The sequence below is a fragment of the Narcine bancroftii genome, chromosome 4 (assembly GCF_036971445.1).
Source record: "Narcine bancroftii isolate sNarBan1 chromosome 4, sNarBan1.hap1, whole genome shotgun sequence".
Lineage (NCBI taxonomy): Eukaryota > Metazoa > Chordata > Chondrichthyes > Torpediniformes > Narcinidae > Narcine > Narcine bancroftii.
Genome location: NC_091472.1, coordinates 59,709,526 through 59,729,437, shown reverse-complemented (window position 1 = coordinate 59,729,437; position 19,912 = coordinate 59,709,526).

The following is a 19,912-nucleotide window of genomic DNA, read 5'->3' as shown; positions in this document are numbered from 1 at the left end:
TTCACTCTGCAAATGTATCAAAATTTCAGAACATGCCATCTTTAAAGCCTACTGCTAGTTCACAGTCACTTTCCAAAACATGCAAGGTTATGTGAAATATGTTCTCTTAAAGGGACAGTCCCACACAAATAATATGAACTGAAAAATGGGAGAATGTCACACCAAAAACCTGCCTACCGCAAGGCCAAATCATGATAAATGCTCAGGTCATTTTCAAAAGAACAGTATTTACAAGAACAGTGACTCTTGCAATGAAATCATTTAATGGCATATATTGTTCTACAGGTGACCCCAATGTTATGACTGATCAACTAATAGAAATGTCCTCTTACAAAATCACCACCCAAAAGTTTGAGATATGGAATATAATTCACTCTGAAGTCATATTTGTGAAGAACAGTAAATGAACATTTCTTTTCAAGACTAATTTATTGACAATTGTAGAGCTGTCATGGCTTAGTGCTATGAAAAACAGTGCTGTGGACCATTTTCTAGGAAAGCAACTACCACCCCCCCCCCCCTTGTAGGTTTTCCAGTTTATATACTGATGCATTAACAAATTGACAGCCATCAAATAATAATTTTAACATGTTACACATTCTTGCCATTTTACAATGTGAAATTTGTACATGTATTCATTCTGCTATAATTTTGGCTTATAAATATAGATTTTTTTTTCAAAAGGAAGAAAAATTCACATCCATTGGAGATCTCCAAGCAAGACTTTGCATCAAAAAGGCAGCCAACTTCATAAACGATCCTTGGCCACAATTTCTCTCACTGCTTCCTTTAGGCAGATGATACAGAAATACAAATTCCAGCATGTCCCAGTTCAAGAACAGTTTTCTTTCATCCCCAGCAGCTATCAGGCTCTTGAATCTCCTTATATTACTGTAATCCTAAACATAAACAACTCCAGGACCATCAAAAGATCTCTCTGCACTACTGATGTTTCACTTTTCTTTTTGCGCTTTACTGCAAGTGAATATTTGCCTATCCCCTCATGTTTATTATCTCATTTTCGGTCTTGGCATATTGTGCTAATTTAACTTATACTATTGCAATTGGTACATCTTATGTACCTGTGTGGCTCCATCAAGTAAGAATTTTAGGGCATCTGTATATTGCACTTTCATTATCAGAAATCCATAATCATCTTTCCTGTAATTTGAGACTTGCTCTTACAATACCTAACTAAAACAATGTATTAAGAATAAACAAGTTAAAAGACAAAATAAACTTGTACTATACATTTAGACTGAACAAACTTTACTTGCTTGAATAAATAAATGTTAAAGTATTTACTAAAACCCTGTCAGGGCTTTTGCACAAATGGTAGCAATCTGTTTCAACTGCACTGTTGCACCTCTAAATCGATATGTGCCAAATATCTGGTAATATAGATGGGATGAGAGTTGAATATAAACACCTAAAACTGTTTAGATTTCTGGCTACAAGAAATCTATTAAGAGCTTTTTGAAAAGAAAAACAAATGCCCAATCTGAGAAACAAATCAGCGAGTCTCTGTATATTATATGTCCATTAAAATATCAGTAAAGCAGAGGAAAAACCAAACAGCAGAGCACAATTGGCCATAGAATCAACTTGCTCCCCCTTCAAAGCAAATTGAAATATTCACTAATGAACATATTAATGCTGAACTCTGACACCAAAATGTTGTTCAACAAAACCCAATAGTCAATAAAAAAAGGTTACATAGCACGAAACCTCCAGGCATTTTGATGATAGTCTGGAAGAATTTGCAATACATCTCATTACTGTCATAGAGAGGTGCCATAGGAATAAAGAAAATAAAATGTTAAATTTGAAACTCAAATAAACTTTCCAATATTTTATATTACATATTAAAAAGCTTCAGAGATTCATGTCCAGGGATGACTCCCTGCAGAAATTCATAAATACATCCTTGAATACATTTGTCATCTACTTCTAAAATTGCTTTTCCCTCAATGGATCACTCATTGAACAAAACCGAATTATTACATCAAATTATTTACATTGCCAGTACATCTATTCTTAATAAAAATGCTTAATTTGCAAATCTCATTGTTACAATGCACTCTATTCAACTTAATATGAATGTCGTGGATCATATTTGCAGTTGATTACTTACTGACAACGGCAGCAGTCCAAATTTAAAGTGAAACTCCTTTGAACAAATTAAGTTATCAAAATATATGCAAGCAGAACCTTTAACTCTTAATATACAAATAAACTATTAATGATTTGATTGTCCACGATATGGCTTGCTTGCCAAATATGTCAGGTAGAACACAAATGAAAAGCTCCCTTATTTCACTTTGAATTGTGATATTTTAAGGTGGAAGTGAAAATTTAAATTACTATTTCTTGAAAAAGGTGTCACCCTCAACAGATCAGAGCATCTTTGGTATTACATGTAGATTGAATGCTCAAACCTCTGGAAAGGGGAGGTGGAAACTGACAAACTTAACTCAGTATGACCTCAAACTTAGAAAATTATGAGCATTCTCTCCTGCTTGATATTCCACTTATCCTATGAATGAAGAGTTATCTTTCTGATCCAGAAATTCCTTTCATACATTCATCATTGCCCCAATGCTCACTCTACTTGGAAGATTGGGTGGTGGGGGGTGGTGGTGAGGAAGTAAAGAGAGGATATCAACATGTCAAAAAATACTTTCTGAAGTTTGGGTATTTTTGTGAAATACCTACAATATATACTGTATATGTTGACATGAACACCAGAAGACAAATAACTAAATGTCCTCAGCACTTAAATGCAGTGCAATTCTTAATTATTAATAATGATAAATCAAAAAAAGAGACTTCAAGATAATTCACCTGGAGAAATTAGTTTGTGCAATGAGAGAAGGTAAAAGTCATGTACTTAGCAGGCACTTTTAAAAACAGTGTGAGAGTCTAGAGTTGTTAAACTGGAAAAGGAATACTTCTGGCAAGTTCACTTTTGAAGGCAAGAGAATTGATAAAGAAATAATGGGATGGAATGGATGGTCAGAGGAATTAAGTTGTGAATATGTTTTAAGTTTTTTTTTCCTGCTTACTATGCATTGAGGATGAAGTTGCAGTACAAATAGTTGATACAAATATTTCCACTGCATTATTAAATGTTTCACATGCAGAGCTGCATCTCAAACTTCTATAGCTATGGTAACATTGCACAATATCATTTCCAGTTCCTTAAAATAGAAATGCAACTTGGAAAAAAGGAGGACTTCCGGTTAGTGTGTGTAGACATCTCCATCACAGCTCCATACCTTCATTATACTTTTACCCCTATTTATTATTTTTCAAACTTTGAAAGTGGTGTCGAATTACATATTCTGTATTTGAAATGGACACAAGAGCTGGAAAGATCACTACAGTGGAAAAAAATAGAAAGAAACTAGAAACTCTACTAATCCACAGGCAAACCCAACTATATACTTGAACAAATTAAAGAATGTATTGTTGCATGATTTTGCACTGGAAAATCAACTTGTACAGGTTTGTTGTATTACAGAAGATCCAAAGGTGAGTATTTAACCTCAGCAGAATCTACTTTAAAGGATTTGAACCATCGAGTCTGTTACCTGGAAGACAACAAGGAAAGATTAATGGCAAGGACTATTGATTTACCATATCACCACCATATCACCATATACAGCACAGAACAGGCCAGTTTGGCCCTATTGGAAAGTTGAAATAGGCAGCAGAAACTGCGTATTATAGGCTTGGCTGAAGATACTGAACCTGCTTACCAAATTTTTCTCTGATTTATTGGTAACAGTGTTTGGAGATGAAGATGTTTCCAATACCACCGGAGCCTGACAGAGTGCATTGTTCATTATTGTCTAAATTGGAGAAATTGGTGAAAAACCAGGTTCGGTGGTCATACATCACTATTAAAGGATTAATATCTACTATTTATGAGAAATTGTTATGTTTAAATTGGACTTCGTTAGTTAAAATCAAAAATGCTTGGGAACAGGATTTAAATTTGACCATATCGGATGTGGATCGGGTCACAATTCTTAAGTTGATTACTAAGTCTTCATTTGGTGCTCGCCATTGTTTATTATAATTAAAAGTGGTACACAGAGCACAAGGCTAAAGTGTCCCATTTTTATTCTGATACAAGTCCCTATTTTGACAGGTGTAAGAGCAAAGAAGTGTCATTAATTTATATGTTCTGGACTTGACAAACATTTTTAATATAGATTTAAAACTGAACCCTTTGATGGACCTCTCTGGTACAATGAAAGGGAATGATTCTTCTTTGTCCCCTTTTCAGAGTCATGCTATTTATTTTTCCTCTCTTTGGCGAGGTGTGCGATTTTACTTAAATAGAAGGATACTGCCTCGTCTACTCATGATCAATGATTGCATAACATGTCTTGTTTGAATAAGGAAAAGATTTGTTATTTCAGATGTTAAGGGGGTCATTTATGACTAATTTTCTTTATAATTTTGCTTCAGTGTATTGAAATTGTTTGACTCATATCTTTTCCATGTTCTTTTTCACATTTTTATTCTACCTTTGTTTTTCTTTTATTACTAATCATATATAATGCCTGGCAATGCTGTCAGGAAAGGATTATGAGCTTTTCTTCTTTTTATTAAGAATTTTTTTCTTTGCTTTCTAGCTGTTCCTTTTTATTTCTGCATTTTTTAACATATTTTGTTATTGCTTTTTTAAATAAAAAATATACAGTGCTTGGAATAAGACTTATGTATGGCTTTGATATACTGAATATTTTTAATAATTCTGTGTATCCATCCACATCATCTTATCGAATAGTATTATTTTTATAAGTTCTTTATTAAAAATCAATAAAAATATTTTTAAAAGAAATGAAAGAAAAAAGCTAAAATGAGAGAAATATACATTTTAAATTTTAAATGTGTAGTATCAGTTCATATGTAATCTAAACCTGAGACTTAGTAGTGAGGTCCAAACGGGATGGACTGTGTGCAGCAAGCCTCAACTATCAGTGAGGTGATCAAGATACTTTTAACTCAAAAATCTCCTTTTGGGATGATAGAGACTTCAGAGTGAACAAAGCCATCCCATGAGGCCCTTTTCATTGACCAAAGCTACCAATGAAATTGGTATAACAATGGCTACTCTTGTGATCCTGTTATCAGCTTCACTTTGATTATAAATAGTTATTTTTTGCTGCAGCCAAACAGGTATATAGGATACACTAACTACAATGGTATACATTAAATTACCCCAGTACAGAAACATAATAAATATAAATAAGGCTCTTTTACATTGTCCTTGAAAAATGGTAATTAACCGCCTTTTAACCACTTAATTTACCTGTGTGAACATGATGAAACCGGAATAAGGGGTTATTTTCATCCTGGTACTTACCCTCCAAGGTAGGTAATATCAGAACCAAAGTGTTTTGCATCGGCTCCTGTGTAGGAGGCTTACCTGGGACACCAACACTGTAATGCTGCAGGTCCCACCTCCTTTTGCACTGGGATGCCAGTTCCCTATGTAAAAGGTCGCACTGAACTGGCTTTTCTTGGTTCAGTGTGAACGCTCCGATCTAAACTGACCTGGCTTTAAACATGGGTCATTGACACACCAATTTAATGGGATTTCTTTGTAAAAGGAGTGATGAAACCCAAATGCAGGGCAGAACAAGTTAGTGTAGTGATTAGTGCAATGCTGTTACAGCGCCAATGAGTGGAGTTTGAATCTGTCACTGTCTGAGGAGTTGGTATGTTCTCCCATGTCTGTATGGGTTTCCTCCCACCATTCAAATATGTACCGGGGTTGTAGGTTGATTGGGTGTAATTGGACAGCACAGGCTCATGGGCCAAAAGAGCCTGTTATCGAGCTGCATGCCTAAATTTAAATATTCAAAATTACAGTTAGTGCTTTAAAAAATAAGGGATTTCAAAGGTGCAGACCAATACTTTTTGGCAAATCTAGACTAGTTTATGGTTAGCATAGTAGGGGGAAGGTTCAAGAGCCTGAGAGCCCTTGGATAAAATCTGTTCTTGAACCAAGAGGTGCTGGACTTGTACCTTCTTCTCGACGATAGCCATGCGAAAAAGGTTGTAACTCGGGAGATAGGGGTCAAGTATGATGTTGGATTCCTTCTTTATGCAGTGCCTCAAATAATGTCTTCAGTGGATGAGATGTCAGAGCCAGTGATGGACTTGGTCAAATTTGTTGCTTTTTGCAACCCTAAAGTGTTCTGAGAAATAGCCAGGCTTTCACCATTTTGCATTTGATAAAGAATCAACTGTTCATGATTGCTTCAGTAAAAAAAAATGTCTCAAGGAGAAAGAAAACAGCATTCAACTGGGTTCTGAATTATAATATCTAACATCCATATCCTTGGTATGTTAAATAAAGCTTAGTTATGAATGAACTCAAATTGCAAATACCAGGATAAGATGGGTAAATCAGTGGATTCTTTGATGTGTAAACATCCAAGAGATTACTTTCCAGCACTTTGGCCAAGAAATCAAAATACTCTGGTACAAGACCTAAATGTTTAAGTCATGGTTGATCATAACATGAATTACCAAGGAGAAAAAAATAATCACCTCACATTTCAGATTTATTGTCAGAGTACATATATGGCATCACATAAGCATTAAGACCAATAGTGCAGTGACAAGACCAAAATGAATTATCCATGCAAAAAGAGCTTACCAATAATAGTAAACCTTTTAGTATCTGCTGAGGTAATTTATGACAAGATAACATTTTGCTATAATTGTAAAGTAATTCATTTCTATACTCAAGGCACATCAGTTGTTTTCATCTTTAAAAGTGAATTCCACAACTTGTGTTTATGCTTCCAAAAAATATTTGTTTTTTAACATAATCTTGTACCAATAACTAGGTCAACATTACTTCACCTGATAGCTGGATCGATAGTAACTCAAACACAAGGTCGGAAATAAAATTTATCATATTACACTTACGGACCTGAGATTGAAATAATGAGCAAACAGAACTGACCTCATGCAGAGAGCAGTCAATCAGAGAGAAAACAAATCTCACATTGCATCTCCCTGTTGAAATATTGCCAATGTTTTCATTTTGATTTCAGATTCAGCACTGGAATTTTTTTTTAATTTAATGGCATGAGTGAAAAGCTCTTATCTGGCAGTAAGAATCTTGTTAAATATTCACAAAAAAATAATGAAGTTTGTCTCTCCTAATTTTGCCAAAATAGAAATATTGATACATACCAATATTGAGAAGCAACAAGAAAAGAGAATAATGCACAAAATTTGGGTGAACTACTCCCAATTTGTGCTCGAGCCATTGCAAGTGAGCTCAAAGCCTGTTATATTTGTATCTCCCAATGTCTGACTGTAGCAGTTATATTTATGGGACTGCCTCAGAATTCCAGTACATTGTAATTGGCCCATCACATTGAAATCCTGTTGTCATTGAATAGCTCTTCACTATTGAAATGTCATTTTCTTTTGCTTGCACTGACTGGAGTTGAATACTTATTTCTTTCTCTGTCTTGGCTTATTGTGATAATTTAATGAATAATTTTCTAGTTAATATATCTTAAGTGTGGCTGCAGCAAGCTTTAAGTTTGGTGCATCTGTACATCATACTTGTGTATATAAAACAATAAACATTATAATTTGAAAAATGCTGCCTGGTCCTCCTCTTGCTGCCATACAAGTTGGGACTTGATATGCAAGATGAACTAGGGCACAAATGCATGAGAGTGAACATATGTAGGCATCAGAAAAGAGAGATGTTGGAATGTGCCTGCAACATTGACATTTCTCAGGAGGCAGGATTAATGGGAATGCCAACATTATTGGTGGTTGGGGTGACTACTGATCAGAAACTAACATTGTGCAATTGAGTTTCTAAGCAAGAAAACTCCAACACTTCACAAGAAAACAGACTAGAAACAAATTTGACACTGAGCCACAGGAGGACATATTAGCACAGGTGACTAATTGCCAGGCTTAAAGAAGTGATTTAGAGAGTAGCAAAGATATGGCAAAATGTAGACAAGGAATTCTACAGCTTAACCACTGATCCCTTAAAGGTGCAGGTGCTAATGATGTGGCAAATAAAATCAGGGATATGCTAAAGCCTATACACAACAGGGAGAATACAATGATCAGAAGGCTGATCCCTTAAAGGGGCCTTTTAACAAAATGAATTATTTAGCAATTGAAAGCAGGAATCCCTACAGATCAGCAAATTTGCAAACAGGGGAGTATGGATAGCAAGCATGGATGAAAAAAGGTTAGGTTTAATTATTCTAACTCCATCTGAAGTAGTAACAAAGATAATGGAAGAAGTTTTCAGCTCAAGCCAGGCTTGGAACCAGAACAGTGGTACATGAAGTCAGTTAGAACATAAAAGCTGTTTTAACAATGGCTTCAGTCTTCAAAATATTTGGTCAAAAATATTTGTTCCCATCCACAGAAGAACATGGGAACTTGGCAGATGGCATAGCAATAACAGAACAGACTGTACTGACAATAGCCACAGCAGCAGTGCGAGTATAAGACAGTTCTAATAAAGTAATATGTACACTAAGAAGTCTTGTCTCTTTGCAAGACGAATCTGGAAGGCTAGACTGTAGCTCTGGACTGCTTTATATTACAAGGTCACCGGGATGACCCCTGGTGACCTCGTGGTGTAATTACATATCATCACATTCACCCCCCTTTAAAAAATTGTTATTCCCCCCCCACCCCACCCCTACCCCTAATGTCCTCCTTCCCTGGTTAGTAAATTCATAAGACCAAAATGTTTTGTGGCTTCCGTTGCCTTCTGGACCTCCTCAGCAGTGGTATAGGGGTGGGGAGTGTGGTCTGCCTTTCGGCCTTACTTGGTGGAGGTGTGGGAGTGGGAAGTACTAGATGGCCATGTGGGCTAGGGATCCTCTTATATGGGATTAAGTCCTGCCATCAAGTCTAGGATGGTGATATTTTGTGGGGCGGGCGTACGCAGGGTCCTGATTTCCGGGGTGGGTGGTCTAGTCCTCTGGGGTGACTCGATGGACGACTGTTCTAGTGACTGCTGCTGCGCTCCTTGTTGATCCATAGACATCCGTGTTTCCTCCACGTTGTTCACACATCCGGCTGGCACGAGATCTCTGGTGGCCACTGAGTCTTCTCTTCCATCTGGGAATGTGATGAAGGTGTACTGAGGGATCGCGTGCCTCAACTCCACTTGATCCACCAGTGGGTCCTCTTTGTGGGGTCTGCAGTGCTTTCGGAGGAGAACACGTCCCGGTGTCATCATCCATTTAGGCAGCACTGTGCCCGTCGTGGCTTTCCTTGTGAAAGAAAAGATACGGTCATGTGGGGTCATGTTAGTGGCAGTACACAACAAAGAATGTATAGAATTTTCTAACAGTGGCTGCTGATACATCAGAACACGGGATTGCGAAAGGGAAACGGGAATATTCATCTATTATGTAGAAGAAATAGACATTTCTATTATTGGACGGAAGTTGGCCTTTAAAATCGAGGCTGAGGCGCTCAAAAGGTTTGGTAGCTTTTATCAGGGTGGCTTTGTCTGGCCAGTAAAATTGTGGTTTGCATTCTGCCCAGATGGGGCAGCGCTTGTTCACTGACCTCACTTCCTCTACCGAAAATGGGAGGTTTTGGGTTTTAATAAAGTGAAACCATCTAGCGACCCCCCCGGGTGGCCCAGCTCATTGTGCAAGCTCTGCAACTGGGACATGTGGTTAAGGATGGCAAAAGTGCCTCTGGACAGCGCATCTGGGGGCTTGTTGAGTCTCCTGGGGCGGTATAGAATGCAATAGTTAAATGTAGACACTTCTATCCACCAGCACAGGAATTTGTCATTCTTAATTCTCCCCCTGTTCTGGTTATCGAACATAAAAGCCACAGACTGTTGGTCCATGATGAAGGTGAAGTGTTTGCATGCCAGATAATGTCACCAGTGCCTTACTGCTTCCACAATGGCTAGGGCCTCCTTCTCTATTGCTGAGTGTCTTACCTCTGACCCCTGGAGGGTTCACGAGAAAAAGGCCACCGGTCGTCTGTCTTGGTTTTGGGTGGCTGCCAGAGCCACATCGGATGCATCCGTTTCTACTTGAAATGGGATTGACTCATCTATGGACCACATGGTAGCTTTAGTGATATGGTTCATAATGTCCCTGAATGCTCTGGTGGCTGCTGCGCAGAGTGGAAAAACTGAGGCTTTTATAAGTGGGCGGACCCTGTCGGCGTAGTTGGGGACCCATTGGGCATAGTGCTTTCAGCGTGTGAGGCACTGGGAGGTCTAGGAGAGGGCGCATACGGGCTGGGTCTGGGCTGATATCCCCGTTCTGCATTATGTAGGCCAGGATTGGCAACTTCCTGGCACTAAAGACGCATTTGTCCCTGTTGTATGTTAGGTTCCTTTCCTTGGCTGCCTGGAAGAAGAAGAAGCGTTTTAAATTTGTGTCATGATCCTCCTGAATGTGGTCACAGATTGTCACATTGCCTAAGTAGGGGAACACCGCTTTCAGTTGGAATTCATCTACTATTCAGTCCACTTCTCTCTGAAACAGGGACACTCCATTCGTGACACCGAAGGGGAGTCACAGAAATTGATACATGAACCCACTTCGCCCCGTCGGACTTTTTTTTAAAAGAGCGGGTGAATGTGGTGGAACCACTGTATTATTGTTGGCACATGTACAGCTGGCTTGCCCCTTTCTGATTTTACCTGTGGCTCTTTCCCCTTGATTTCCACTAATAAGGCCCATAAGAAGCTTGGGTTATGGGTCAGCAACATGAAGTGTGCCATCAGTTTATGGTAATAAAAGCCCATTAGTCGGTAACTTCTAGTCTTTGCAGTTATTGATAGTGCATCAGAATGTATTAAGCAACAGTGAGACATTTCAGTGCAGTGTTCAGTTTTGATCATCTCATTTGAGGGGGAATATAATTTCAATGGGGCTGTCAGGGCAAGTTTGACTCCTGGGATGAAGGACATGGTCTCATGAGGGAAGTTGAACTTACACAACATATTTAGAAAAATGGGATGATCACATTGAAACATGTAAAATTGTGAGAAGATTTAAAAGGTAGATGTTGGCAGGATGCCTCCAATTGCGGAGAGGGGCAGAGTGTTAGACTAGTGGAGTGCAGAAAGAGAGGAAATTTCTCTTCAAAGGATCGTGAGTTCCAGCTCTCTACTCTGGAAACTCTTGAGGTTGAATGATTACATTTTTCTTTAATCTGAGTATTTTTTAACCTGTATATTTATCAAAGCAACTGCTTAATGACATTATCACAGCTAGATATTATGTGGATCTGCGAATCGTTTGTTTCAGAGCACAAGCAGTACTGCTTCTTGAAACTTCCCATCCTGAAACTTTTAGACAATAGAGGTGGTAAAGTCATTCACATTGGAAAGGCTGCAGACTCCAACTGTACCCTTTGCAAAGAATAAAAATGCCAGAAGGAGCAGCTTACCAGCCAAGTGGCACCTTGCTCTGTGGAGCTAGATGGGCCCAGACCTGCTAGGAAAGTGTCAAACACTCTGCCTTAAGCAGACAACATGCAGAAATCATAAGGAACTGTTTCATCATCGTCATCCACAAATGGAAGAGAGGGGTCATCAAAAATTGGTGGCTCATCTTAAGTGTGGTTTATAATATCCTATCCGAGGTCATCACCAATCATGCTTATGTATGTTCTGGGACATAACATGATTGGTGATGAACACACCAACATCATACCCAACAGAAAAATCTCAGGCAGCCTTGTACTGCTCGAGGATACCATCATGTATATTCAGCCTGAACCAGGAAAAAGCCTTTGGCAGAATATTCATCTTTACATGCTCTCCAACTTGGTTTTGAGGAGGGAATCACACATTTGATACAACTGCTCGACATAACATAATCCTAATTAACAGGATTCCACCATCAAATCAGAAATCAGAGAGCTACCACTCTTCTCTATCTTTTTTTGTGCATTGTATCTAGCCTTTTCCATTTCAATAGGGAGGTATTGGAGGAGAGAATGTCAGGCAGCGGGCCACTCAGGTCAAAGCTGCCCTACATTCAGGTGACATTTTCTACTCTGACTCATGGTCGGATCACAGATTAATCAGCATCTGCGACCAGTTGGAACTGGGCTTCGGGCCCAGAGTCAATCACAGCAAGAGCAAAGCCATGTATTTTAGCAACAGGACTAAATTATCTTTTGTTCCCATCTCTGTCTTTAGACCACCTAGAAATGCTGCAAATCTGGTACACAGGAATCAGGGCATGTGACAAGAACTGGCCACAAGAGTGGTTCTCAACCTTCCCTTTGGACTCACATACCACCTTAATCAATCCCTTACCAATCACAGAACATTTATGGCAGTGGTTCCCAACCTTTTTCTTCCAACTCACATATCACTTTAAGTATTCTCTATGTCATTGGTGCTCTGTGATTAGTAAGGGATTGCTTAAGGTGGTATGTGAGTGGGAAGGGAAGGTTGAGAACAACTGCTCTAGACCCAATTGTTACCAAAATATATTGCTTGAGAAAAATTGCCATTGGCCCATTTCCTTTGGAGTTATGAAACCGTGCACATGATTAAAACAGTGGTTTTCAAATTTATTTATTTCCACCCACATCCCACCTTAAGTAATCCCTTACTAATCACAAAGCACATATGGCATACGGAATACTTAAAGTGGTATGTGAGTTGGAAGAAAAAGGTTGGGAACCACTGATTTATGGCATAGGGATTGCTTAAGGTGAATATGAGTTTAAGGGGGCAAGCTTGAAAAGCACTGAAACTGAGCTAAAACTTAATTCCACATAGGCATCCTTTTGGCAGAACATTAATTTAGCACCTGTTTTTCTTTTAGCACTCCAGGCTAACCTCCATCTCCATCAATGGGAATAAAGGGAGCAAGAGGTAGGGACATACAAATGTAAACAAAGCTGAGTTTAATCAGATCCAGGAAATAAACATGATCTAGATACGAATCACTATGTCTGTTGATCGGTTGAATAAAATATATTAAAAATTGAGAATGGTACACACAATCTTCTGGGAGTTGTTCAATAGACTAAAAAGCTCAATGCAGAAAGGAAGTTTAAATGGAAGTTCTCAGATCAATTGAGATGAAAAAGAGAAGCTGCTGAAGCTTTGAACAGAGGCTTTGAAGTATGTCCAATTGCAACAGTCTTAGGGGAATAAAGTAGATGAAGTGCACGGTAATTTGTTCTCACAGACAGAGAAGAAATAGAGATTTATAATATAAATTTATATGGCAAGAGCAGTATAAATGGAAACTGAACAAATCGGAGACATATATCTAACCTTTGAAGTACGTTGCATATCAAATATGTGTTTAACACCCGGATTCAATCTCAAGCCAAGGATACTGATTAATATCTAATAGATTTAAGGGGATAAAGACACCTCTTATCAGTCTATTTTCATCAAAGGTTGAATTGAGGTCAGGATAATAGACGATCAAGTCAGAAAGATGACTAAGTGAATAAAGATAGGCAGAGAGCAGTTGATAAGTTTCAGCTGCTGATGCAAGCAAAAACTGTGAAAAAAAAATTAGAAAATGTTGGAGAAACAAATCAGACCAACCAAAATATGTAGAAAGAGAAATGGATACCATTTCACAACTTCAGGAAGAAGGGCCTTCGACCTGAAACATGAACATACATTGCCTGACCAGCATCTTATGGATTTGCGTATTTCAGATTTGCAGGATGTAGTTTCTTTTACTTTAACTATCATGCATATTTAGAGGGCCAGTAAAATGGATATAGTCCCAAATGGAATGCCTAAGCCATTTCACAGGCAAAGAGCTTGCAATCGGTTAAAAAAAAATGAAATACGGTAAAAGTGACCACCCTGGAAATGGACAACCTGATCATAAAAATGTTTAGGTTGGTCTCATTTGTCTTCTTTAAAAATTAGTTCATGAAATATTTGTGTATGGTCTTGGAAGTTGATTAGATATCATGGTGGCTTTTGTATCCCCCACTAGCAACCAGTTCCCAGGTTCTAAAGACAATATCTTTCATGGACATTTCATGATGCACTTTTGGGATGGGGGAAATGATTTTTAAAAATTTATATCTGAGCTCTGGTCAGCAGAACAAAGGGCACTAGTCTTCCGTTACTTCAGTTGCCCTTGACAAGTGAGGAACATTTATTAAATTGTGGATCCAAGAGACAATCAAACCTCACAATTAAACCTCATGCATCTTGAGATACTTGAAGGATGTTATGAGCATGAATAGATATAATCCATCCAACACAGAAAACTAGCTGTTTCTATTCAATGTTAGGATAGTACACAATACTACTCTAACATTAATAATCAGTGTGGAATGATGCCAACAATATGTATTCTCTACAGCAGTGGTTCCCAACCTTTTACATTCCACTCACACCACTTTAAGTATTCCTTATGCCATAACTGTTCTGTGATTAGTAAGGGATTGCTTAAGGTGGTATGTGGGTAGAAAGAAAAAGTTTGAAAACCACTGTTTTAATCATTCCGAATTGATTCATTATGTGCACAGTTTCATAACTCCAAAGGAAATGGGCCAATGACAATTTTTCTCAAGCAAAATATTTCAGTAATAATTGGGTCTAGAGCAGTGATTCCTACTCACATCCCACCTTATGCAATCCCTTACTAATCACAGAACACTTATGGCATAGGGATTACTTAAAGTGGTATGTGAATGGAAAGTAAAAGGTTGGGAAGCACTGCTCTACAGGTCAGAGTCCAAATCAAAAGTACAATTAGAAAATCAGACTTATTGACTACCATTACTGTATTTTTACACCTTTTGTGCACACATTATATGTGCATTTTACAAACCAAACACACACACTCCCCTTGCGTGCATTAAATGCGTGTGCATGCTAAATGAGAATTTTTTACATGTTGAAAAAACAAGCACAATTAATAGCAGGCGTGGGAGCATTGAACCGGCAATTTACAGTGGGCATGTGTAATGGAGAGGCTGCGGCCACCACATGGTGGTGCTGCTGCACTCCATTTCGGAGGACACATCGCATGCCAATTAAGGTCTGACTCACCCCAGCCATCAAGGTGACCCTCGCAATTGGTCCATCTAATCTGCCTGGACTCAGCCCTGATTTTCACCCAAATGGCCCGTAAATTACCTACACTGAACCCTACTGAGCCCTTGTACAGCTTTGAGACATTGGTCACAGCAGCCAATGGGGCCCAGCCTGCCCCGAATGATTGGCTCCCTAAATACCTGCCACAGGACTATAAAGGACCATGTTCCCCTTTGTTCTGTCTCTTTTTGACCCCCACATGGCACGTAACTACCACCTTTCACACTGGATTTGGGTGAATCCTGAGGTTAGGTAGCTAGAGCCATGTCTGTACTGGTCAAGGAGTATCACCTTGATTCTGACTGTTGATTGTATGTGTATTTGAGTCATTTCCCTCGTTTTGTTGGTTTTCCTTCGTTATCTGAAATGTATATTTCACCCCTTGTGTATTGTGCGTGTGTTTAAGTTTGTTTAGCATTTCAACCCTGTTGCTCCATCTGCATCCCCAAAATAAATTTGTACTTTGTACCTCGATCTTGGTCTGGTTCTTAACCTGTGGGATCCACAGGAACCCTTACAACAGCATAGGAATATAATGGCGGCATTTAAAGAATGCAGACAATGTATAGAAGGTGTGGGAAAGACACGCTGTCAATTTATAGCGAGCATGGGAATGTTATAGTGGCAATGAAAGAACGTGCACAATTTATAGCGGCTGTGGGAAAGATGAAATTTAGAGCGAGCATGTGAATATTATAGCCAGTGTGAGAATGCAATAACAGCAATGAAAGAACGTCCAGAATTTATAGCAGAAATTTTGATCTTGGGAATATCTCTTTGAACTGAATGCCATGGTATTCCTATAAACAGGACATTCTGGCTAGGGCACTTTATCAATGTTAATTTCCCAGACCACCCCTGAGGAGGAGATTAACATATCAAGTACTTTTGATTTGAGGCAACATTAGAATTATAATCCTGATTAACTCTGAAGCCTATCTTTGATCTATTTGATTCCTCTCCAAAGCTTGTTAATATGATTCAGCAGGATTATCATCTATATAATGGTTGATTGACACCTCTGCAGAAAGTTGATTTGGAGTTAATTGTGGGAGATTAACTGTGGTAGATACTGGTATCTGCATTGCCACATTTTCCATTTAAATACAAATTGCTTTTGTCAGTCAGAATTTAGAATACTACACCTGTGTAGCATATGCATGTGCATGTTATATGAAAATATTTAACACAATTTATGATTTTCTGTGCATTATATGCATGTTTTCATTATATGTGTGGCAATATTCTATGAGTGAAAATACTGTAAATGTTTTGTGTCCTTTGGTTTTCAGTTATTTCAAACAATAAAAAGAATTCCACATTCATTTAATAACTCCTCCAACATTTTCTATTTATGATTAACTAATTATAATTATCGACCATCAAAGTGATTTACCTTTGACAAATTACCCATAAAGTTAATGCACTGCATCTCATATTTAGAAAATTATTCTGGTTTATTTTGTGGGACGAGGCAGTTTCTTGGTTTTTAGAGAATGGACAGGAGATTTTTTAAATTCTTTTAATTTTTGTAGACTCAGCCATCTTTCAATTGCCCATTCTGAATTGCCTTTGAAAAGGTGAGAGCGATCTGCTTTCTTGAACTGTTGCCATCTAAGAGGAGTGAGTACATTCTCTATGCTATCTAAGAGAGTTCCTAGAATTTGACTCAGCAGTTTCAAAAGAACAGCATAATATTTCTGTCAAGATGATGTGTAACTTGGAGGGTGGCTTCCAGATGGGATGTTATCCTTTTTCTGCCCTTGTCCTTCTAGCTGATCAAGATTGTATATTTAGAAAGTGCAGTCTCAGAAGTCTTGGTGATTTGTTGTGATGTATCCATATAAACATCAGTGGATATTAGTTACAGAAATGGAAAGCAGGAATGTCTATAGAACAATAAAACATGACAACACAGAAACAGGCTTCTTTGGCCATTCTAGTCTGTGCGAAAAATTATTTTGCCTAGTGTCACTGACCTGCACCCAGTCCATAGCCCTCCAGACCTCTCCTATCCATGCACCTGTCCAAATTCCTCTTAAATGTTAAAATTGAACCTGCATTCACCACTTCAGCTGGAAGCTCATTCCACACCCATACCACTTTCTGTGTGAAGAAGTTCCCCCTCATGTTCCCTTAACCGTTTCCCCTTTCACTCTTAATACATGTCCTCTGGTTTGTATCTCACCCCTCATAAATTTAAATACCACTATCAAATCTCCCCTAATTCTTTTACAATCCAGGGAATAAAGTCCTTACCTGTTTAATCTTTCCCTATTACTCAGTTCATGAAGTCCGGGCAACATGCTACTAAGTCTTATCCTCACTCCTTCTATTTTATTGATATCTTTCCTGTAGTTAGGTGACCAAAGCTGCAGACTATACTCCAAATTTGGCCTCACCAATTATTTATACAACTTCATGATAACATCCCAACTTCTATACTTAATAATTCGTTTATGAAGGCCAATGTGTCAGAAACTCTCTTACAACCCTATCCACCTGTGACTCCACTTTCAGGGAATTATGTGTCTGTATTGCCAGATTCCTTTCTTGGGTTGTCCTTCCAAAATCCAACACCTCACACTCATCTGCCTTAAATTCCATTTGCCATTTTTCAGCCCATTTTTCCAGCTGGTCCAGATCCCACTGCAAACTTTGAAAACCTTCTTCGCTGTCCACAACACCTCCAATCTTAGTGTCACCTGCAAACTTCTCCTGATCTTATTTACCATATTATCATCCAGATCATTGATATAGATGATAATAACAATGGTCCCAGCACCGATTCCTGTAGCACACCACTAGTCACAGGCCTTCAGTCTGAGAAGCAACCATACACCACTATTCACTGGCTTTTCCTGTCCAGCCATTGTCGAATCAAGTTCCCTACTTCACCATGAATACCTAGCATCTGATCCTTCCTGATAAACATCCCATGTGGGATCTTGTCAAAGGCCTGAGTGAAGTCCATGTAGACAAAATCCACAGCTTTTTCTTTATCAATTTTCCTGGTAAACTCCTCGAAAAACTCTATAAGATTGGTTAAAAATTACATACCATGCACAAAGCCATGTTGACTATCCCTAATCAGTCCATGGGTATCTAATTGATTGCCTATACGATCTCCTAGAACACCTTCCAATAATTTATCTACTGTTGACATCAGGCTCATTGGCCTATAATTTCCATGGTTACATTTGGAGTCTTTTAAAACAATGCAACAACGTGGGCTACCCTCCAATCCTCTGGCACCACACCCATGGCAAACAACTTTTTAAATATTTCTGCCACATCCACTTGCAATTTTATAACTTTCCTCCCTCCAGGTCCGAGGGAATATCTTGTCAGGCCTTTGGGATTTATCCACCCTTATTTTGCTTTAAGATATAAGCTCTATATGCCCCATCACATCACTCCTTGTTTACCCTACTTCTCACAACTCTGTATCTGTTTCCTGAGTGAATACTGCTGGAAAAAAAACATTTTAGATCTCCCCCATCTCTTTTGGCTCCATACAAGTTGACCACTCTGATTTTCATGGGGACCAATTTTGTCCTTTACTATCCTTTTGCTCTTAATATACCTGCAGAAACCCTTAGGATTTCCTTCACATTGTCTGCCAAAGCAATTTCATGTCTTCTTTTAGCCTTGCTGATTTTTACTAGAGGTATTTCTTACATTATTTATATTCCTCAAGTCTCTCATTTGCCCCATGTTACTTATACCTGTTATACGTCTCTCTCTCCTTCTGAACCAGATACACAACATCACTCAGAAAACAATGTTTCCTATGCCTTCTAACCATGCCTTTGATCCTGACAGGAATGTACAAACACTGTACTCTTAAAACTTCACATTTGAAGGTCCTCCACTTACCTCGCACAATCTTTCCTGAAAGCAATTTATCCCAATCCATGGATTCTAGATCCTTTCTCATTTCCTCAAAATTGGCCTTTCACCAATTTAGAATCTCAACGCGAGGCCCAGGCCAATCCTTCTTCATAATTAAGTTGAAACTAATGGCATTATGATCACTGGACCCAAAATGTTCCCTATACATATATTTATGTCGCTTGTCCTGTCTCGTTCCCTAATAGGAAATCCAGTATTGTACTCTCTCTCTAATTGGTACCTCAATATATTGATTTAGAAACTTTCCTGAACACATTTGACAAACTCCAAGCCATCCAATCCTTTTACAGTATGGGAGTCCCAGTCAATATGTGGAAAGTTAAAATCTCCTACTCTTACAAACTTATGTTCCTGCAGCTGTCTGCTATCTCTCAACAGATTTGCTTCTCCAATTCTCGCTGACTATTGGGCGGTTCGTAATACAACTTCATGAGAGTGTGGTCATAACTTTCCTGTTCCTCAGCTCCACTCTTATACCCTCAGTAGATGAGCCCTCCTGTCTGAGCACAGCTGTGATATTTTCCCTGATGAGCAAAGCCACTCCTCCCCATTTCATCCCCCACAATCCCCAGTTCTATCATGTCCAAAGCACCAGAAGCCCAGAACATTGAGCTACCAGTCCTGCCCCCTTGCAACCAAGTTTCACTAATGGTCACAATTCACAATTCCACATGCCAATCCACACTCCAAGATCGTCTGCCTTTCTTACAATACTCCTTGCATTGAAATAGATGCACCTGGGAACATTTCCAATACATTCAGCCCCTTGATTTCTAATAGTGCTTGCAATGTTAACATCTTTTCCTTCTTCCACTCCTCTATTTGCTCTGGCACACTGGGTTCCATCCCACTAAAAATCTAGTTTAAATCAACTGGAGCAGCACTTCA